The 17,676-nt window shown below is 33.1% G+C and overlaps 1 long non-coding RNA gene across 1 annotated transcript; it reads left to right on the forward strand.

Moving 5' to 3' along the window:
• On the forward strand, positions 1 to 3,156 carry LOC107870747. The gene is made up of 4 exons (XR_007055756.1): positions 1 to 116; positions 228 to 273; positions 432 to 858; positions 2,394 to 3,156. It is a non-coding gene; the product is annotated as an uncharacterized LOC107870747 (long non-coding RNA).
• Positions 3,157 to 17,676: the final 14,520 nt, after the last annotated feature.

Here is a 17,676-nt window from a genome sequence, read left to right on the forward strand (position 1 = left end):
ACTCACGGATGTATTAGAGAGAAAGAACCACACAAAAGAAAAGCACAAGGAAAAGAAAAGAAGAGTTACGGAGCAGAGGAGAGAGGCGAAGTAGAAATCCAAATAAGTAATTGCTGGTATGGAATTTTTAGAATTGATCTCACTTCTTCTTAACTTGCCCCTATCTATCTCTTCTCGAATCTCATTTTCATGACCCTAATTTCTTGAAATTGATCCGTTTTTTTAAGGTGAATTGTCATTTCAATAATTCAGAAGATTTTATAACCCCTTAAGGTACGTTTTATTTTGTTGCTTAAATTCATTTGTGTTTCCCTATTTTTTTTGTGTCCACTTCTTTTATTATGTAGTTTCTAATTTATGATTAGTTTTATTGTAATATTTTATACTTGCATGTTCCTAATTTCTTTTTATTTCACCGACGGAACACCAAGCCATGGACCGTGCGTCACTGAAAAATGGACATCAATAAGTATGATTATCTGAAGAAAATAGTGGAAGAGGCAAACGGAACTTCGGCAAAAAGCATAGACAAAGAGAATAACAGTAGCAGCGCTGAGAATGAGAAACATCAAAAGGGGAGAGATGGAAGTGAGGAGTATGCTGAGGAGGAGAATAGAGATCCCGTTGGAGCAGCAAAAAGTCTCGCGGCGAGGGTGAAAGAGAGAAGGATAAGGAGAGAGATAGGGATAAGGAAAGGGAAAGGGAAACGTCGTCGAGGCATCAAAGTAGGTAATGAGAATCGAATAGAGACAGAGAGAGGGAGAAGGAGAGGAGGAGCTGAAGTCGCTCGAGGATTAAGCGAGAGAGGGAGAAGGAGATGTTGAGAGAGAGAGAGCACTATGAATCATGGGAAAGCAGGTTATATATATGTATACTCTCTTAGTTGTTATCTTATGTCAATAAATTTTTGGTCTCTTGTTATATCAATTGTTGATGCTTGCTTTTTATTAACAAATTTGAGTTTATTTTAAAATGAATTTGTGTTTCGATAGTAATTATTGTTTCAAGTTGTAGAGATTGGAGACTAGTTTCCAATGTACATCAATATGGCTTGCAACTGCTATTTAGTGTTGTCTAAGCACGGCTCTAACATCGTTCTGAGTGCTTTGCCTGCTTAATTCGTGCCTTTAGTGACATTATTAAGGTTCAAATTCATTCTTTACATGGACAATGAGGCATTAAACAATTGATATTATATCTTATTGCAACTCTTTTTCAATTATCACTCTTGGACTAGACACATATTTGTACTTTTTTCGTTGCACCTTTTTCATTAAAATTCACACTTTATTTCTGCTTTGTACTTAAATCCTCAAAGGACCTTAGAGATTTTTTCTTTCGATAACACTACATGATGGAAGTATTTGGGGTGAATTACTGTTCCCGGGCTTGATGCAGACACTACATTTTCATTTAGCTGAAATTTCAATGTCACATTAATTATCATCTTATTCTTATAAATCTTTTTTTAGTGGAGGGAGATTTACTTAATGACTTAGCTAAAGAGAAAATCTAACTGAAGAGCATTCTCTATGGGCTATTTTCATTCTAACTATGAAACAGTTTTCACAGACGTCATTCATTGTTGAGCATTTTAATCTATGCTTGAACCTTTTTTTCTCTTCCATGTTTTTTACTTGATAGAAGTCTGGAGCTGGAAGCAGGTTTTGGCATGGAACTTATACTACTAATGTTTCAGGCAGGGTGGACCCACGTGTAATTTTGGGGTGCTCCGGCACTCACTAAACTCGATGTAGATTAAGTATAATTATATAAGAAATACAAAATAAATGGTATAATTTATTAAAAAGCACCCAAAGAACAAACATATGGTTGGGTGCAGTGGCTTGAAACTGCATAATATAAACTAGATGATTAGTGAGAATTTTTATTTTTGAGGAGATGAAACCGTAAGTATTTTCTCGAGTTTGTTAGGTTATACGTGATGACCCACTCTTTTATCAACTTTAATCAAATCCTTGTCATTATGGTCTCAACGTTCGTTTTACTTTTCTGAGACTTATGTGCAACCCTTGATTTCTGTACAGTGTAATGTGAGTTGTGCTTTGGTTTCTTGTGATTATGTTAACAATAAGTGGTTGATTATATGTGAACTTCGGTTTATTTTATTGCCTAGTGCTCCTCTTTTGAGATTAATGTATGATCTTCATTATTTTAATTTTAAAGGATGCACATGATTGATTCCTTTCTTTTGCATTGAATAGCTTCTGTTGTAACCTTTGTGTGCTGGAATAACATACAGATGTAAATTCGCTACATGCCTTAAAGTTTTATTATTTTACTGTGGTGAATTAGATTTCGTATCTGCATTGATTTTAAACTTTGTTCCGGCCTTTGACAATTATGCTGACTCATTACTTTTGCCTATTCAGGATGAGGGCTTTATTAAGTGCAAACAACTTGTCCTTAAAAAGTTGATAACTACACTGAAGCACACATTAAGCTAGGGGAGGCGCTCAACAACTATGTATTATTGAATATCAAAATGAAGTCCTTGAAAGATTAATATTCATGAAATTTAATTTTTATAGTATTTTGATGACCAATACTAAGTTCTCTGATGGCAGAGTTGGGCGGCTTAGCAATGCTTTATCTGTTTATTCAGGGTGGTCGGAGCTTGGCGCTTAAGACCTGAGGGTTTCTACCCCAAATTGAGTGAAGGTCTGAAGCTATTGTACTGATGCTAATGTGGATGCACCCGTTGATGTTGTGGAAGTTGCTGGAGAAGAATCCATAGAAGAAAATGATATTAACCACACTAATGCTAATGTGGATGCATTAACTAATGCTGTGAAAGTTGATGGAGAAGAACAACCCATGAAACAATCTGATGTTGATTATGCTGAGGCTGTTTTTTTCAAAATATGTACTGACCACAAAATTATTATTCTAATGAACTTAACTGCCTTCCCATCCCTATTTGTTTGTAAATTAATATGTTGGGCCGTGCTTACCATGGGCCTAGCCCATCTAGTCCTAAAAATAAGTCAATAGTACATTAAATCATTCGCCTTGTTGTGGACACTTGTCGCAAGATAGATTTTGATTGTCTTAGGCTAAACTTGGTGAGGCTGTGTTTGAGTGTATGTTCTTTGTAGCACGAGTTTAATCCTAAGTTGGAAAGAGATTCCTTTATGTGTCCAGTGTATGATTTTCATATTCCTAAAATGAGGAAGTTTTAAGTGAACATCTAAACTACTGATTGTTTTAAAATCCCTCTGAATCTTTTTATTTTAATACAACGCGTACCCCATCGTTTTTAAAGACCACAATGTGTAAAATATGCTCATATACTGTAAAATAATAGCCTATGTGTATGTCCACATAGATAAATAATATCGAACCCTCTTTCATATTTATTCTATATCAATATCACTCACTTTCACTCCCTAAAGAAAAATAAAGGGTGAAATTTTGAGTTTTTCGCAACTCCAAAATAGAGAAAGTTGAAGCTTTGAGTGAATATTTAATTTTCGAATAGAATTTTCTACGATTAAGTAAGCTATTATCTAAAAAAAATGTGGTTTTTGTTTGTTTTCTTTGTGGTAAAATATGTAGTAGTTTTTTTCGATTAGTGTTTCATACTAGATAATAATTATTGTTTCGATTAGGGATTTTATTTAAAACATAGAAATCATATAAAAAGAAAATTATTTTGAGTAACATTGAAAGTAACGGAGGAGAAGAGAGATAGGGGCTTTGAAAATATAAAAGAATAAAGAAAAATAGTGATTTTTCAGTTTTTTACCGTTGGAATAAACTAATGCGGCAAAAATTTTCGTCTCTCACGCGCCTTATTGAATTTGTATTCAATTTTCGTGCCAGATAAACCACGAGGGGAAATTCGACACATTAAAATAATAAATTCTACAAGATTTCTAAAACAACCAATAACTTAAATGTACGCTAAATAAAACCTTATAAGTTCAAGGCTAATTAAAACTTGTCTCTTCCCAAAATAGTTCCAAGTGTCGAACTAGACATGAGGAAAAAGAAGGCTGAGTCATAGCGTGAGACTGTCGTGCAGTGTCAAACGAAAAAATATGAACCTGTAACAACTGTCATACAGGGTCTGCTCTGTTCTTGTTATCAACACGAAAGGCTATTCGTTCAACTTGAAAAGCTATTGTGAAAACCGAGAAAAATGTTTTCTAAGTAAAAGTGCAACTTGGCCGTTCATTACCGCTTGCAAAGAATGTGCAAGCTAAAGAAGAATTAAATTACTTGTATCCTTATGAAATTGTAGAAGATAATGATTTTTTTAGATTTTTTATGTATAAAAATAACGCCCTCTCCTATGTAAAAATATGATCTCTTGTATAAAAAAAAAAATTAAAACAAAATGTCACGACATCCTAAGGGAACCGAATCACTCTAATGTTTTCATCTCCAACATAAAACAATAGGCAACTATATGATCACGTGACTCATCATGTCTAATTTTAGATAAACGCAATTTCAATCTAGGGAAAAAAGTTTAGCAACTTATTTGGCTTTAGTTTAGTTTAGAAAATAATTTTCTTTCATTTACGTGTCTAAACTCAATAGGAATTAGGGGATTCTTTTATAATATATTTTTAGAAAAATTAAAACAAAAAACGGGGAGGTATGTTTAACATGCCAAAACCTCATGGATCATAAGTAAATAAAATAATTTCCTCTAATTTTATTTTTCAACTTTCAGAATTAAGTTAAGGTATCATAAGTAAATGTAATAAATATCCTAGATCTAGTGTATGTAGGGGTGACATAGTATGATGTATATCTAATTATTATATCAAACTGAAATTTTTGATATCACGATTTTGTTACTATGGTATTTGGTTTGATGTATGGTATATCTTTTAATTTTTTTTGGTATTCGGTATTTACAAATAATATACCGAAATATCGAATACCATAATAAAATATATAGTTGCATAAATAATTATATATATCATTAAACTAACAAATATACAACCTAGTGTTAGTATAGAACTAAATATTTAGGCGTTGAATATTGAACTAAATATTTAGACGTTGAAACTTTGACTATTCTATCTTTGATTAAAATATCTTTTTATATAACGGATTAGTAAAAGGAGTGTTTGCACTTTCTTTTGAATGTATATTTCTACATGTGTAATGTTTTAGTATTGTGCAATTAGTTTTTTTTTTTTGAAAAGTCAAAGTCATAATATTCTACTATACAAGTATATATTGTTACAGTTGAACAAACTATGGTTACCGATTTACCATACCGCAAAATACCAAAATCGAACTTTAGAATATCGAACCATATCAAACTAATTTGTTATGGTAATGGTATAGTATTTTTAAAAGACAAATACCAAAATTACCGTACTGAAGATTAAATATCATACCATGCCATACCATACCCACCCCTAAGTGTACGTATATAAATCAGGGGATTTTGGTAGTTAAACTTAGTGTTGTATCAATATGCACATTATACAATTACAAAGAAAATAAAGAGACGACGATATTATCATGAAAGGGAAGAATAAGATGAAGAGTAGTAGTGTCAAAATACCTCCGTGTTTCATGTCTGATATATTCTCTTGGCTTCCTGTCAAGTCTTTACTTCATTTTAAGTACATTTATAGATTTTTTAAAACAATCTTGTATCTAATGTATCATTTGTAGACATCTATCTAAACCACTATATTTGTCATTCCGACATAAGAAAATTTCCCGCACTATCTAAGAAAAATAACTTGTATACCATAAAACTTGGCTGGGTAGATAACTATTCATGTAAAGCATGTTATCCATTGGGTGTAATCTCAATGTTTACATTATTTATGGTTGATTATTATTATTATTATTGTGATCCGAGCGGAGGCTTGTACTGATTTCATTGTTATTTATATGGTTCATTACTATTATGTTGCCATGAGGAGCTTGTATCATGATTTACTGAGTTTGGGGTGACTTGACTTCATTTATATCATTGCTCAGTTGATTATTATATGTTGTTGATTTTGCTATGATCATGCATACTCATTCATCACTTATTTGTATGGAATTGATACTACTGTGGAACTTGGATTTCTTTGTGAAATAAAATAAATTATCTTATAAAATGTCTTAGTTAATAGGAGTTCCTACTAGGTCGATTGATGAGAGTATGATTAGTACATGAGTTGTGCACCCTTCATGGGTCCTCTCCTGGAAACATATATAGGCTCGAAGGGTGTATACGAAGTGAGCATTGGAGCATTGAATTCATACCATATCATCATGTTGCACTATATTGCATCTCTTTTATGAAGATGATATTGTGCTTTGGATATCTTTGTATGTGCTGTTGTTATACTTATATTATCATTGAGATTGAAGTATTATATTGTTAGGAGCAGTGCGCCATGATCCACTAGGACTTTGTTGTATGCAGGGTGGTTACCTCACTTGTAGTATTACTTTACTTGCTTAGTTGTCTACTTAGCTTGGTCGACCTATGATGCCTACTGAGTATAAACAGATCGTATTCACTCCTATTTTTTTGTACCCTTGTTGCATATCCTAGTAAAAGTGACTTCCCTAGATTGTGATTGTGCAGCTTTGGAATTTGGGAGTTGTGATGAGCTTCTCGTCTAAAGCATGTTCTCGACTCTATCTATATTATTTATGTCTTTACTTTATTTCATAGATAAATAGTTGTGTATTCATATTCCAGGATAGTTTATAGTCGTTCTTACTCATGACACTAGATTTTGGAGATTTCAGGTTATGTTGTCCATATATTATTTGGTTATTGTTATTAGTCTAACTTTATTCTAAATGTCTCTAGTCTTACATTATTGTTGATTTTCCTCACGTTATTTTACTATTGTGTTGGACTTGCCTACCAAAGGTTGAGTCAGGCTAGGTGTCATTATGACCTTTGAATTTGGATCGTGATAGTAGATTACTTGTGGGATTGCATCCGGTGTAATTTCACAAATTGGTCTAAAAAGAGTAGGGTATTCGCAAATATTGCACTTACCTCATGGAGGTAGAGAGATTATTTTTAAAAGACCCTTTATATTAGAGAACCAAATCAAGGTAGGTATGAAAAAAAATTCAATAATGGAGAATACTGATCAATTAATACCGAAAGAAGTACGAGTCATTCAAAAAGAATATTACTAATAAAAATATAATACAACAACAACAACATACCCAGTATTCCCACATAGTGGGGTCTGGGGAGGGTAGAGTGTACGCAGACCAAATACCTATCTCAGGTGAAGTAGAGAGGTTATTTCCGATAGACCCCCGGCTTAGGTCCAATAGCAGTATAAAAAACACAAACATAGATGTATGTAAACTAGTTTAATATGCAAAATAAACTAACACCGCTAGCCACAAGATAATACTACAGCCACAAGATAATACTAAAACTATCCATCAAAAACCATAAACATCACTCAACATCATGAACTAGAAACTTCCTACACAAATAAAGAATGCTCTCCTACTATTACCGATGCATTCCTACCCCCTAACCCTCTATCCTAATCCGCATCCTCCATAACATCCTATCAAGGGTCATATCCTCCGTAAGTTGTAACTGCTCTGTATCATGCCTAATCACCTCTCTCCAATATTTCTTCGTTCTACCTCTCCCCCATCCAAAAGTATCTATAGCCAGTGTCTCACACCTCTGCACTAAAGAATTAGAGCACCTTCTCATCATGTGCCCGAACCAATGTAACCTCACTTCCCGCATCTTTTTCTCTACCAAAGATACTCTCACTTTCTCTTGAATAATCTCATTCCTCACCTTATCTTTCTTGGTATGGCCATATATCCATCGTAATATCCTCATCTCCACCACTTTTAACTTTTAAATGTGGGAGTTTTTAACTGGCCAACACTCCGCTCCATACAATATAGCTGGCTGGACTGCCACTCTGTAAACATACCTTTAAGCTTGGGGGCACTTTCCTGTCGCATAAAACTCCTGAAGCGAGCCTCCAATTCAACCACCCTGCCCCAATATGATGCGTGAAATCTTTGTCAATCTTACTATTTCCCTGAAGAATAGACCCTAGATACTTGAAACTCTCCCTCTTCTGAAAGGCCAGGGAGTCCATCTTCACTACTACATCAGCCTCCTGCACCATATTACTAAACTTACACTCCAAGTACTCCATCTTGGTCCTGCTCAATCGAAAACCTTTAGACTCAAGGATCTATCTCCAAATCTCCAACTTATCATTAACTCCTCCCCGAGTCTCGTCAATCAGTACCATATCATCAGCAAATAACATACACCAAGGTACCTCCCCTTGAATACGCCGCGTCAAAACATTCATCACCAAGGTAAATAAAAAGGACTAAGAGTCGATCCCTGGTGTAACCCCATCAAAAACAGAAAGTGCTCTGAATCTCCACTTACCATCCTTACCGGAGTCTTCGCACCATCATACATGTCCTGAATCGACCTAGTTTACGCCACGGGCACCCCTCTAGCCTCTAAGTACCTCCATAGAATCTCCCTGGGAAATCTATCATATGACTTCTCAAGATCAATAAGAACACATTCAAGTCCTTCTTCCTCTCCCGAAATTGCTCCACTAATCTCTTCACAAGGTGAATGGCCTCAGTAGTCGAGCGCCCTTGTATGAAACCGAAATGATTCTCAGAGATAGTCATGATCCTTCTCAGTCTCAACTCGACCATCCTTTCCCAACCTTCATAGTATGACTCAACAACTTAATACCTCCATAGTTGTTACAACTCTGGATATCTCCCTTGTTTTTATACAATGGAATTATAGTACTCCACCTCCACGCTTCAGGGATCTTTGCCGCACTAAAAATACTGTTAAAACATAACATGATAATATAATATTGTAACTAAAACATAAAATACAGCACATGATAATAGACATCTAAAGTAAGAAAATATACATATAAGGATAATACGACAACATATATAATGCTTTCTGACTCTCACCAAGATTAATTCGGCCAAAATCGTGATAAAGGTCAATAATCTACAAACTTTATATCCAAAATCGCGACCTCCATACCCTCTTTTCTGAGGTCATTTTCTTTGTTAGATGAAGTTTTTTCATGTATAATCTAATCATCTCTCTTCAATACTTCTTCAACCTATCTCTACCTATCCTTCTACCTACTATATCCAACATCAAGCACCTTCTTACTAGGGCATTTTCATCTTTTCTCTTCATATATCCAAACTATCTTAGACTCATTTCCATTATTTTCTCCACCACAGAGGCCCCTCCCACCTTGAATATCTTTGTCCTAGTCGTAGTATAATGATTTCAATCAAGTGACTAAACTCAATAAAAAAAATGAAAAAACCAGCAGCACAAAATAAAGGATAGTTAAGAAATAAGAGAGTTAAGAAATAAGAGATGAGAAGTGAAGAAACAAAGGTTCAATTAAACAACAATTAAATTAAGGGAGGAAGAAGACTTGATTTCAATTAGAATAGAGAAATCCAATTTAAATCCACAAATAAGTAACTCTTATGGAAATCAGGGTAAAGAGATTCTAAATCAACAATGGAAATTCACCCATCACTAACCTAGATTTAGCTACACTAAACTAGACTAAAGGGATTATACCCTAAAAATAATCCAAAAGATTAATATTCTTAATTCATCAAAATCTAACTGAAGAAAATGGCTAAGGGAACTATTTATAATTACTGCCTATACAAAAACAACCTATTCCAAAAATAGACAAAATTTAGTTCTTAGATAATAACCTACGGGAGCCGTTCTTGCTTGTACAAATGACATCTTGATCACTCATGACCTTGTGTATTTATTTCTCGATAGATTCTTTGGATCTAAGCTATCATCTATGTGTGAAAGGCCCTATTAATATTCTCTATGTTAACCGTCCCCTCTTAATATGCTCAAGTTAACTATACTCATTCATTCTCCACTTCTTCAAAAAGATTCTTCCTCAAACCTAAACCTTGCAAAAACATAAAAAGGATAAGTAACCAAGAAATCCTCATAGTATAAGGATTAGCACGAGGGTTAACACCAATGTTATAATTCTAAGGAGGCACAAAATTAAAATACAACCAATAATCCCTTATGTTCACTAAGAGCAATGCATTGTACAATGTATAAATGATCCAGTTATGAGAAATATAATGGAACAAAGAAAATACAAAGGTCCTAAGAAACAATTATTTTCCTATTCTGCCATAGAACCATACCAAAGGTGGTTTGACCATTGGTTCAAACACCCATAAGGAGATCCACATAATTTGGTCACAAAAGCAAATAGACCAACCCAAGAAACCCCTACCTCTAAATAAAATAAATCCAATACAAATATAGACATCACCATATGCAAAGTGGACGTAAATAAAAGATGAAATAATATGAGCCCCATCAAAGGTGCATCCATACACAAGTGTACCAACATTTCAAGAAAGCCAGCGAAAAAAGTACTACATGTGGGAACACCCAAAAATAGAATCATGACATTTAGGTATATATTACCCTCTCTTTTAACACAACTTCCCATAGGAAGTTATTTCATAAATGGACTCATGACGCTAAAGATGTTGATCAATAGATTAGAAACCAATTTAATCCAAAACAAATGGTCTTTCTAAGAAGTTAGGTTCCCTCTATTCATGGTATTAACCATTCTCCCAAGAATCTCATTTGATACTTTAAATTGTTTAACCCTATGAAGGTGACGAGAAGTCATGAACAATCTTGGAATCTTCCAAATAAGAAATTATTTATCATCTTGACCAAGCAAGACATTACAAGAACCACATTTTATCATATTATTAGGGTCAAATGGAAAGAGATTCCATTAATATGGGTTAAGCAAACATCCATATGCCCCACTGGCACTAGTATCTACACACAACATACTCTACTCTAAGGTATAAATATCATTATACAGAAAATAATTATATAGAAAGGTATCACACATGTCAACTTCACCTAAGGTATTCTCATCAGATGGTTCACAAGTTGATTCAAACACATTAAGGCCTTCACTAAAAAAAGAGAACACATAAAGATGAAGGAATAATTGTAGCACATAACTCGCCTTCCTTTTGAACTCCTTCCCTTTCAATAAACACACCATCATTTTCTATGAAGAGATTTCTGCCATAAAAAAATGTGTTATCACACCCTAGTGGATTTTTAAACAATTGGTAGCCTTAAATAGTGGCTAAACTTTCAACATTATAAGGCACACCACTATGTTCATCATTCGTATTAATCATGTCATCATTCAATAAGAGATTATCCCTAAGTTCATATTCCACCTCAAGATCTTCACGACAAGAATTAAAAATAAAATTAACACCTAAGGAATCATCACCTCTAAGTAAAGATACTACATGACTAACTATATGACTAACTACATCATTATCATCACTATATTGAGGTTTATTTATCACATCACACAACACTTCAATTAGTAGGTCATCTTTAAAAGGAAATTGGTCATAACCACAATTAGCTCCATTATAGTTAACTAGAATTTGATTACCCCTATCACAGATGATACATTTCCTCTCATGTCACAAGTGCTAACACTAAGTGGGCTCAAATTGATTTTACTAGAAAATCAATTTAACCATCTATAGGATCAAGTAGTGTTTGAGCACTTACAATAATGTCATTATTATCATGAATGAAGGTGCCATCAAGATCATCATAAGAGAAAAGATCTTTAAGCTCACACACAAATAAGTCATCACTTACACTCAACTGGCTACTAGCCATACAAGAATCTTTCACTTTTGACAAAGTGTAAGATATAGCTTTGTTACCTTGTAGCTCATAGGAAGGATTAAATTCACCTTTATTTTCAATATTGGGGCATATTTTCTCCTTTGGAAAGCTTTCTAGCACCTCATATTTTTTCTTGATTGAGGTGCTTCACTAGGCTCATTTCCAAGGATGCCTGACAAGTATCAAGACAACTAGAAAAAAAGGTTAAAAAATTAGTATAAGGTTTTAACAACCCTCTGACATTACTCCACAAAACCTAGCATTTTCCACTCTAGAGTTGGCATATATCACACCCTTACTTCTCTTATCTTTTGTTTCTCAATTTTATTATATTTTGTACAAGTGCGTTGGATTATTAGTGAAGTATTTGAAGATACCTTCAACTCTATCTTTCTCTTTGGTGCATAAGGAGTGGATGTATTAACTTACATGTTCAACTCCTTAGCACTAACCTCACAAATAGTAGCTTTATTTTCCTCCAAAAGAAACTACTTAGGTTCACCTTCTTGATGAGTATATTTCATCCTATGAATATTGACTTGACCCTTTGAAGTTGTCAGAATAAATCATCCGACTTTTATATCAATGAAGCACAATCTTTGCTCAACTTAGTAATGGTTTCATTTGCATCTACTTCATTAGGGCATACTGGATAAAAGAGAACTTGCCCTAGGAGATCTATGATGTAATAGTAACAATCTTATGTGTGTGAAATTCCATAACTTCAGAACCATAAAATTTCTAAACATATTTGACAAGCATCTATGGGTATATATCACTCCAAACCTCCTCTTGATAATTTTCAAGTGAATAGGCACATTAACTCTCTTAACAATCAAATATCCTATTCAAGTATCAAAAGAATTTTATGTTGGAAATAAAGAAAACTCAAGTATGCTAACCATTAAGAGGGTTATAGAGTTGAGAACACTATAATCACCCATTACAACTTCAAGCTCTGTTTTCTCACAAATCACAACTTTTTATTTCAAGAACTTGTCTTTTTAGAACATATATATTTTGAAACATTGAATTTAATTTACTTTCATTGCCTTTTGACCCCTCCCCCATCATACCTAGAATATTCAACAAACAAGTTAGTAGAAAAATTTCTAAAGCCTCTCATATGTGAAAACTCTCATCTCGACTAAACTGTCTTTCCAAAGTTGATAGAGAACTCTCTTTATCCAATCAATTTACAAGGTCACTTATTCTTTTTGGAGGAATGAATTTTTGTTCAAAGAAAAAGGATCTACTCAACTAAAACTAGCAGACTTGAATCAAGAAATAAACAACGAAATAAAATGAGAAAAGCATACAAAGAAAAACCCAAGAAAAAGAACTAGACTCAATGAATTTGATAATATTTAGTAGGTTAATCTACTAATTAAAATCAATTTAGGAATCTAAAAGAAGGTAGAATAAATGAAAAAACAATAATTTATCAAGACTTCTATTAAAAATTAATTAGGAAGAAATTTAGTTGGAATTCATGTAGAAAATACTTGAAAATTAAAGAAAACCTTGAAAATAGCCTTAAAAATCATTCAAAGGCTGGTGAAATTCACTGGAAGGCATGCTAACACATTGATGATGCACGCTGATGTGAGCACACAGCTGACAGCATCCTAGTGGATGCAAAATTAAGCTGGCACTTTTTTTGCTCAATTTAAAGATTTTTTGGTACTCCTTTGGGCCTACAAACACCTTAACACTTTCTTTTTCTTTTCTTTTTCAATCAAATAAGACCTTTTTGAAGATTCTTCCTCAAGAGATGAATTTCACGAAGAACACTATGAACATTGAGGGAGTTCAAAATTCATAACTCTTATCAATTTAATTTTGATCTTCACAAAATTTAAACACAAGCTTCTTTCAACACTATAAGAAAGGCTTAGTAATTTTTAGCCCTCACTTACAAGCCACAAATAAACTCATTTCTTCCATCTTCAAGCTATGAAGAACACCATGAATGAGCATAAACTTCAAAATTTTGATCCTATCAAATCCAATATGAATACCAAATATATTTGCGATGTGTACTCTTTGTGAAGAGAAAAACAAAGCCTAATAAAAATAAACCTCCAATATCACCAATATCAACAAATCCACTTTCTTCTTTTTCAAGCTATTTGAACTTCAACAATAATGAAATTTTCAAACACCTTCAAATCAACTCAAATTTCAGAGGTAGACCCCTAACATTAGAGAAATACAAATCTAGTGTTGGAAACTCAAAATAAACTTGAATAAAATAATTTTTTAATTTTTGAATTTTGACCCAGTTTTTATTTGATATGATTTTTGGATTTATGAACTGTAACACCCTGTATTTTTGGGCTAAAATTTGAACCATCACTCCTACGTATATTAACTCAAAACTAATAATTTCCATGTGAATATAAGTGTCATGATCATTATTCTAGTGTGAGGAGTGCTTATGAGGTGAAAAATGTTCATAGGAAACACTTAGCGCAAGGTAGAGTTGAGAGCTCTTGATTTGACCAAATTTTAGTATTTGATCCTACAAGGGTCAAATTTGAACGTGTATAACTTCTAGAATATATGAAATTTTTTTAGATCAAGACCCACTAAATTATATATAATTGAGTTCTCTTCCAACACACCTATTTCGCCTTATTCCGACACCCGAGCAAAAAGTTGTGAATATTTTCGTGAAGAACCAGTGAGGATCCTTGATGGGTATGCGTCATGGACCTTATGCTCTGTGATGACCTCCGCAAAGTAGAAAATATGTTTCTGCATTCATAAGTAAAAGCCCAAGGGGCATTTTGGTTATTCCCCCTTGTCGCCACACCCTAGTGATGGATTAAAGCCCTAAAAGGGAATTATTTGCTCACTTTTCATCAGTTAACACGTACATAAACCCTTCCCCTTTTTCCAAGAATAAAAAATTCAAGCTTTCTTCCCAAGAATTCAAGATTCAAGCTCGAATTTTAAGTTTTCTTCAAGAATTCAAGCTATTAAGGTATGTGGGTATTCATCAATAGGTTCCTTCCACCCATTGAGTCCCAAAATTCCTTTTTTTTGTTCAAGTAAAAATTTTCAATCTTCTTTTGTGAAATTATCCATGTAAATAGTGAATTTAAGTCATATTTTCTTAGTAATTTGAATTCAAGTCATTTCAACATCTGTTCCCATATATATTAGGTTATTTTATGCTTTGAATTTCTGTTATCCATGTCATATTCAATTGATGCTATGTTAAAATTACCAAGTTATGAATTATATTGTGTGAATAGGTTGTACGCTCATGTTTAACACATCCCTATGTTCAAATTCATGTACCTCATTCATTCTTTATAATGTATTATATTTTGGGACTCTAAATTATGACTTTCTATCAATGTGTTAAGTGATATTATCTCATTTTCGTATCATTCAATACTGGTGTGTTATGAACATGTGTTACCTATGTGTTTTTGTGTGTATTTGTTTCCAAGTAACAAGTTAGTATAAATCATGATTTTATCACCATGTCCAGATCATCATTTACATAATGAACTCACCAGTATTATTTCATGTTAAATATATTAGTTCACATGTTCATGATTTATTAAAGATTATGCATACATTGTTATTGTCAAAATACCATGACCTGAGTTCATCATTTATTAGTGTATGCACCAGCTTGTATTTCAATGTCTTTTAGTTGGGAGTAGGACTTAGAACTGAGTGAACATAGGGATGATGTCTCCCACATCAGTTTAGGCAGAGTTGTTAGTAGCAATCCATAGGTTCTAGAACTACATAGCAAGCGTAGGATATGAGGGGTCACCCATCAGCTTAGGATTGGATACCTCTCATGGGTCACTCATCACTTTAGGTTTGACTCCTTTGTCCTTCAGGATATCGGTTTAGTGGATCCACATAGCTATGTGTTAGTACCCATGGCTAGGTACTAACACCCTTCTAACTGTGGTTATAGGTTGGACCTCGACTAGCTCAGATTGAGGCATGTCAGTTATATGATAGCTCCCATAGTTTCAATCAATACTCAGTTATATCAATTCTGGTTTGCTTGACAAAGTAATTAGATTATGAATTATCCAGTCAGTCAATTTTACAAATTATTCAGTATTTAGATCATGTCAGTACATGCTTTGCTTGGTCTTGCATTCATTTTACATGATCATGTTTTCCTGCACAGTATTCATACATGATCCTCAGTACAACTTTACAACATATCCAACTTTACATAAGATTTACATACAACATTCATGTTCCTACAACTTCCCAACTTATCAGAATTATTTTTAGCTTATGATTTTTAAATTTTACTATGTCTTACAACTTTTATGCACAACAATGATTTAAATGCATACTTCAATAAATAACTTATGTTCTCATTCGTAAAGCATATTTTAAAAATATTTTCATGATTTAGTGCATGTTCCTATATACTCAGTAAACTCTAATGTACTTACCACATATATGCATTTGTGGCTACATTAATTTATGATGTGGGTGCTAGATGTAGTCCATACACCAAGGTCAGACAATTCTCAGCATTCAGTCAGTAGGTGATGAGTTCTCTTATTTCGAGAATTCCATTCAGTTGTAGTTTATATATTTTATTGTTATTATTCTTATGTATAGATTTGTGGTAGTTGGAGGCATGTCCTGATACCTACAGTCAGTATTATAGGGGCTTCATAGATAGTCAGTCAGAGTCACTCATATAATTCAAGTTCTTACTTCAGATTTGTCACATTGTAAACTTTATTAGATTACATTCATTCGGATTTTCTCATGATTCTGCTTCCATTCAACAAATTTAGCTTGTATATATATTTTAAATCAGTTTCTCAAGTATAATGCCAGTACATGGATTATCTTGGGATCACTTGTGGTTCTAAGAACCATGTTACAACTAAGGGTAGTCTCAAATCGTGACATGAACCTAGGATTAAAAATTGTTGGAACAACTCTTCAAACCTAAGCTCTTATATCAAAATAATAACAATCTCAATCAACTGACTAAAATCAATATCGAAAATAAAAAAACCAATTACACAAAATAAAGAACAGTTGAGAAATAAGAGATGAGAAAGGAAGAAAGAAAGGTTCAATTAAACAACAATTAAATCAAGGAAGAAAGAGAACTTGATTTGAATTAGAATAAAAATTCAATTTAAACCCACAGATGAGTAACTCTTGCTAAAATCAAGGTTGAGAAGCTCTAAATCAACAATGGAAATCCACCCATCTCTAACCTAGATTTAGCTACACTAAAGTAATCTAAAATGATTCCACCCTCAAAACATTCTCAAAGATTAATATCCTCAATTATCAAAATCTAACTAAAAAATTGATAAGACAACTATTGATAGTAATTGCCTTTACACAAAAGGCCTAGTACAAAAATATCTCAAAAGTGGTTATTTGGAAATAACCTACAATCTTGATTGCCCAAATGCTATCTTGATTTCCATGACCTTGTGTATTAATTTTCTCCAAGTTTCCTTCGGCCTCAAGCTATCATAAAAAGCCCCTCTTATTATTCTCCAAACTAACCATGCTTGTATTATCTTATATCTCATCATATTCCCACATATCCATCCTCATATATAGTGATCAAAGTTGAGACCTCTAATTAAGGGAGGAGTAACTTCATCCCTGCAACATACCTTTTAATGGTAAATAGATATTTTTATTGATTGGAAATTAAATATATTTCATCAAATATCACAAATACCAAAATAAGAAAATACCTATTATCTCTTCTTTATTTTATATATTTAAAAATAGAGAAAACTTCTAAAAAATAGTCATTTGTCTTTTCTTTCAGAATTTGTTCTTTTGAAAGTAAGTTCATAAATTTAATACTATTATTTATAGAATTAATTTTTCGTATGATCACGCATCCAATAATGATTTTGTAGGTA

This window comes from Capsicum annuum, chromosome 5, assembly GCF_002878395.1.
Source record: "Capsicum annuum cultivar UCD-10X-F1 chromosome 5, UCD10Xv1.1, whole genome shotgun sequence".
In the NCBI taxonomy this organism is placed as follows: Eukaryota; Viridiplantae; Streptophyta; class Magnoliopsida; order Solanales; family Solanaceae; genus Capsicum; species Capsicum annuum.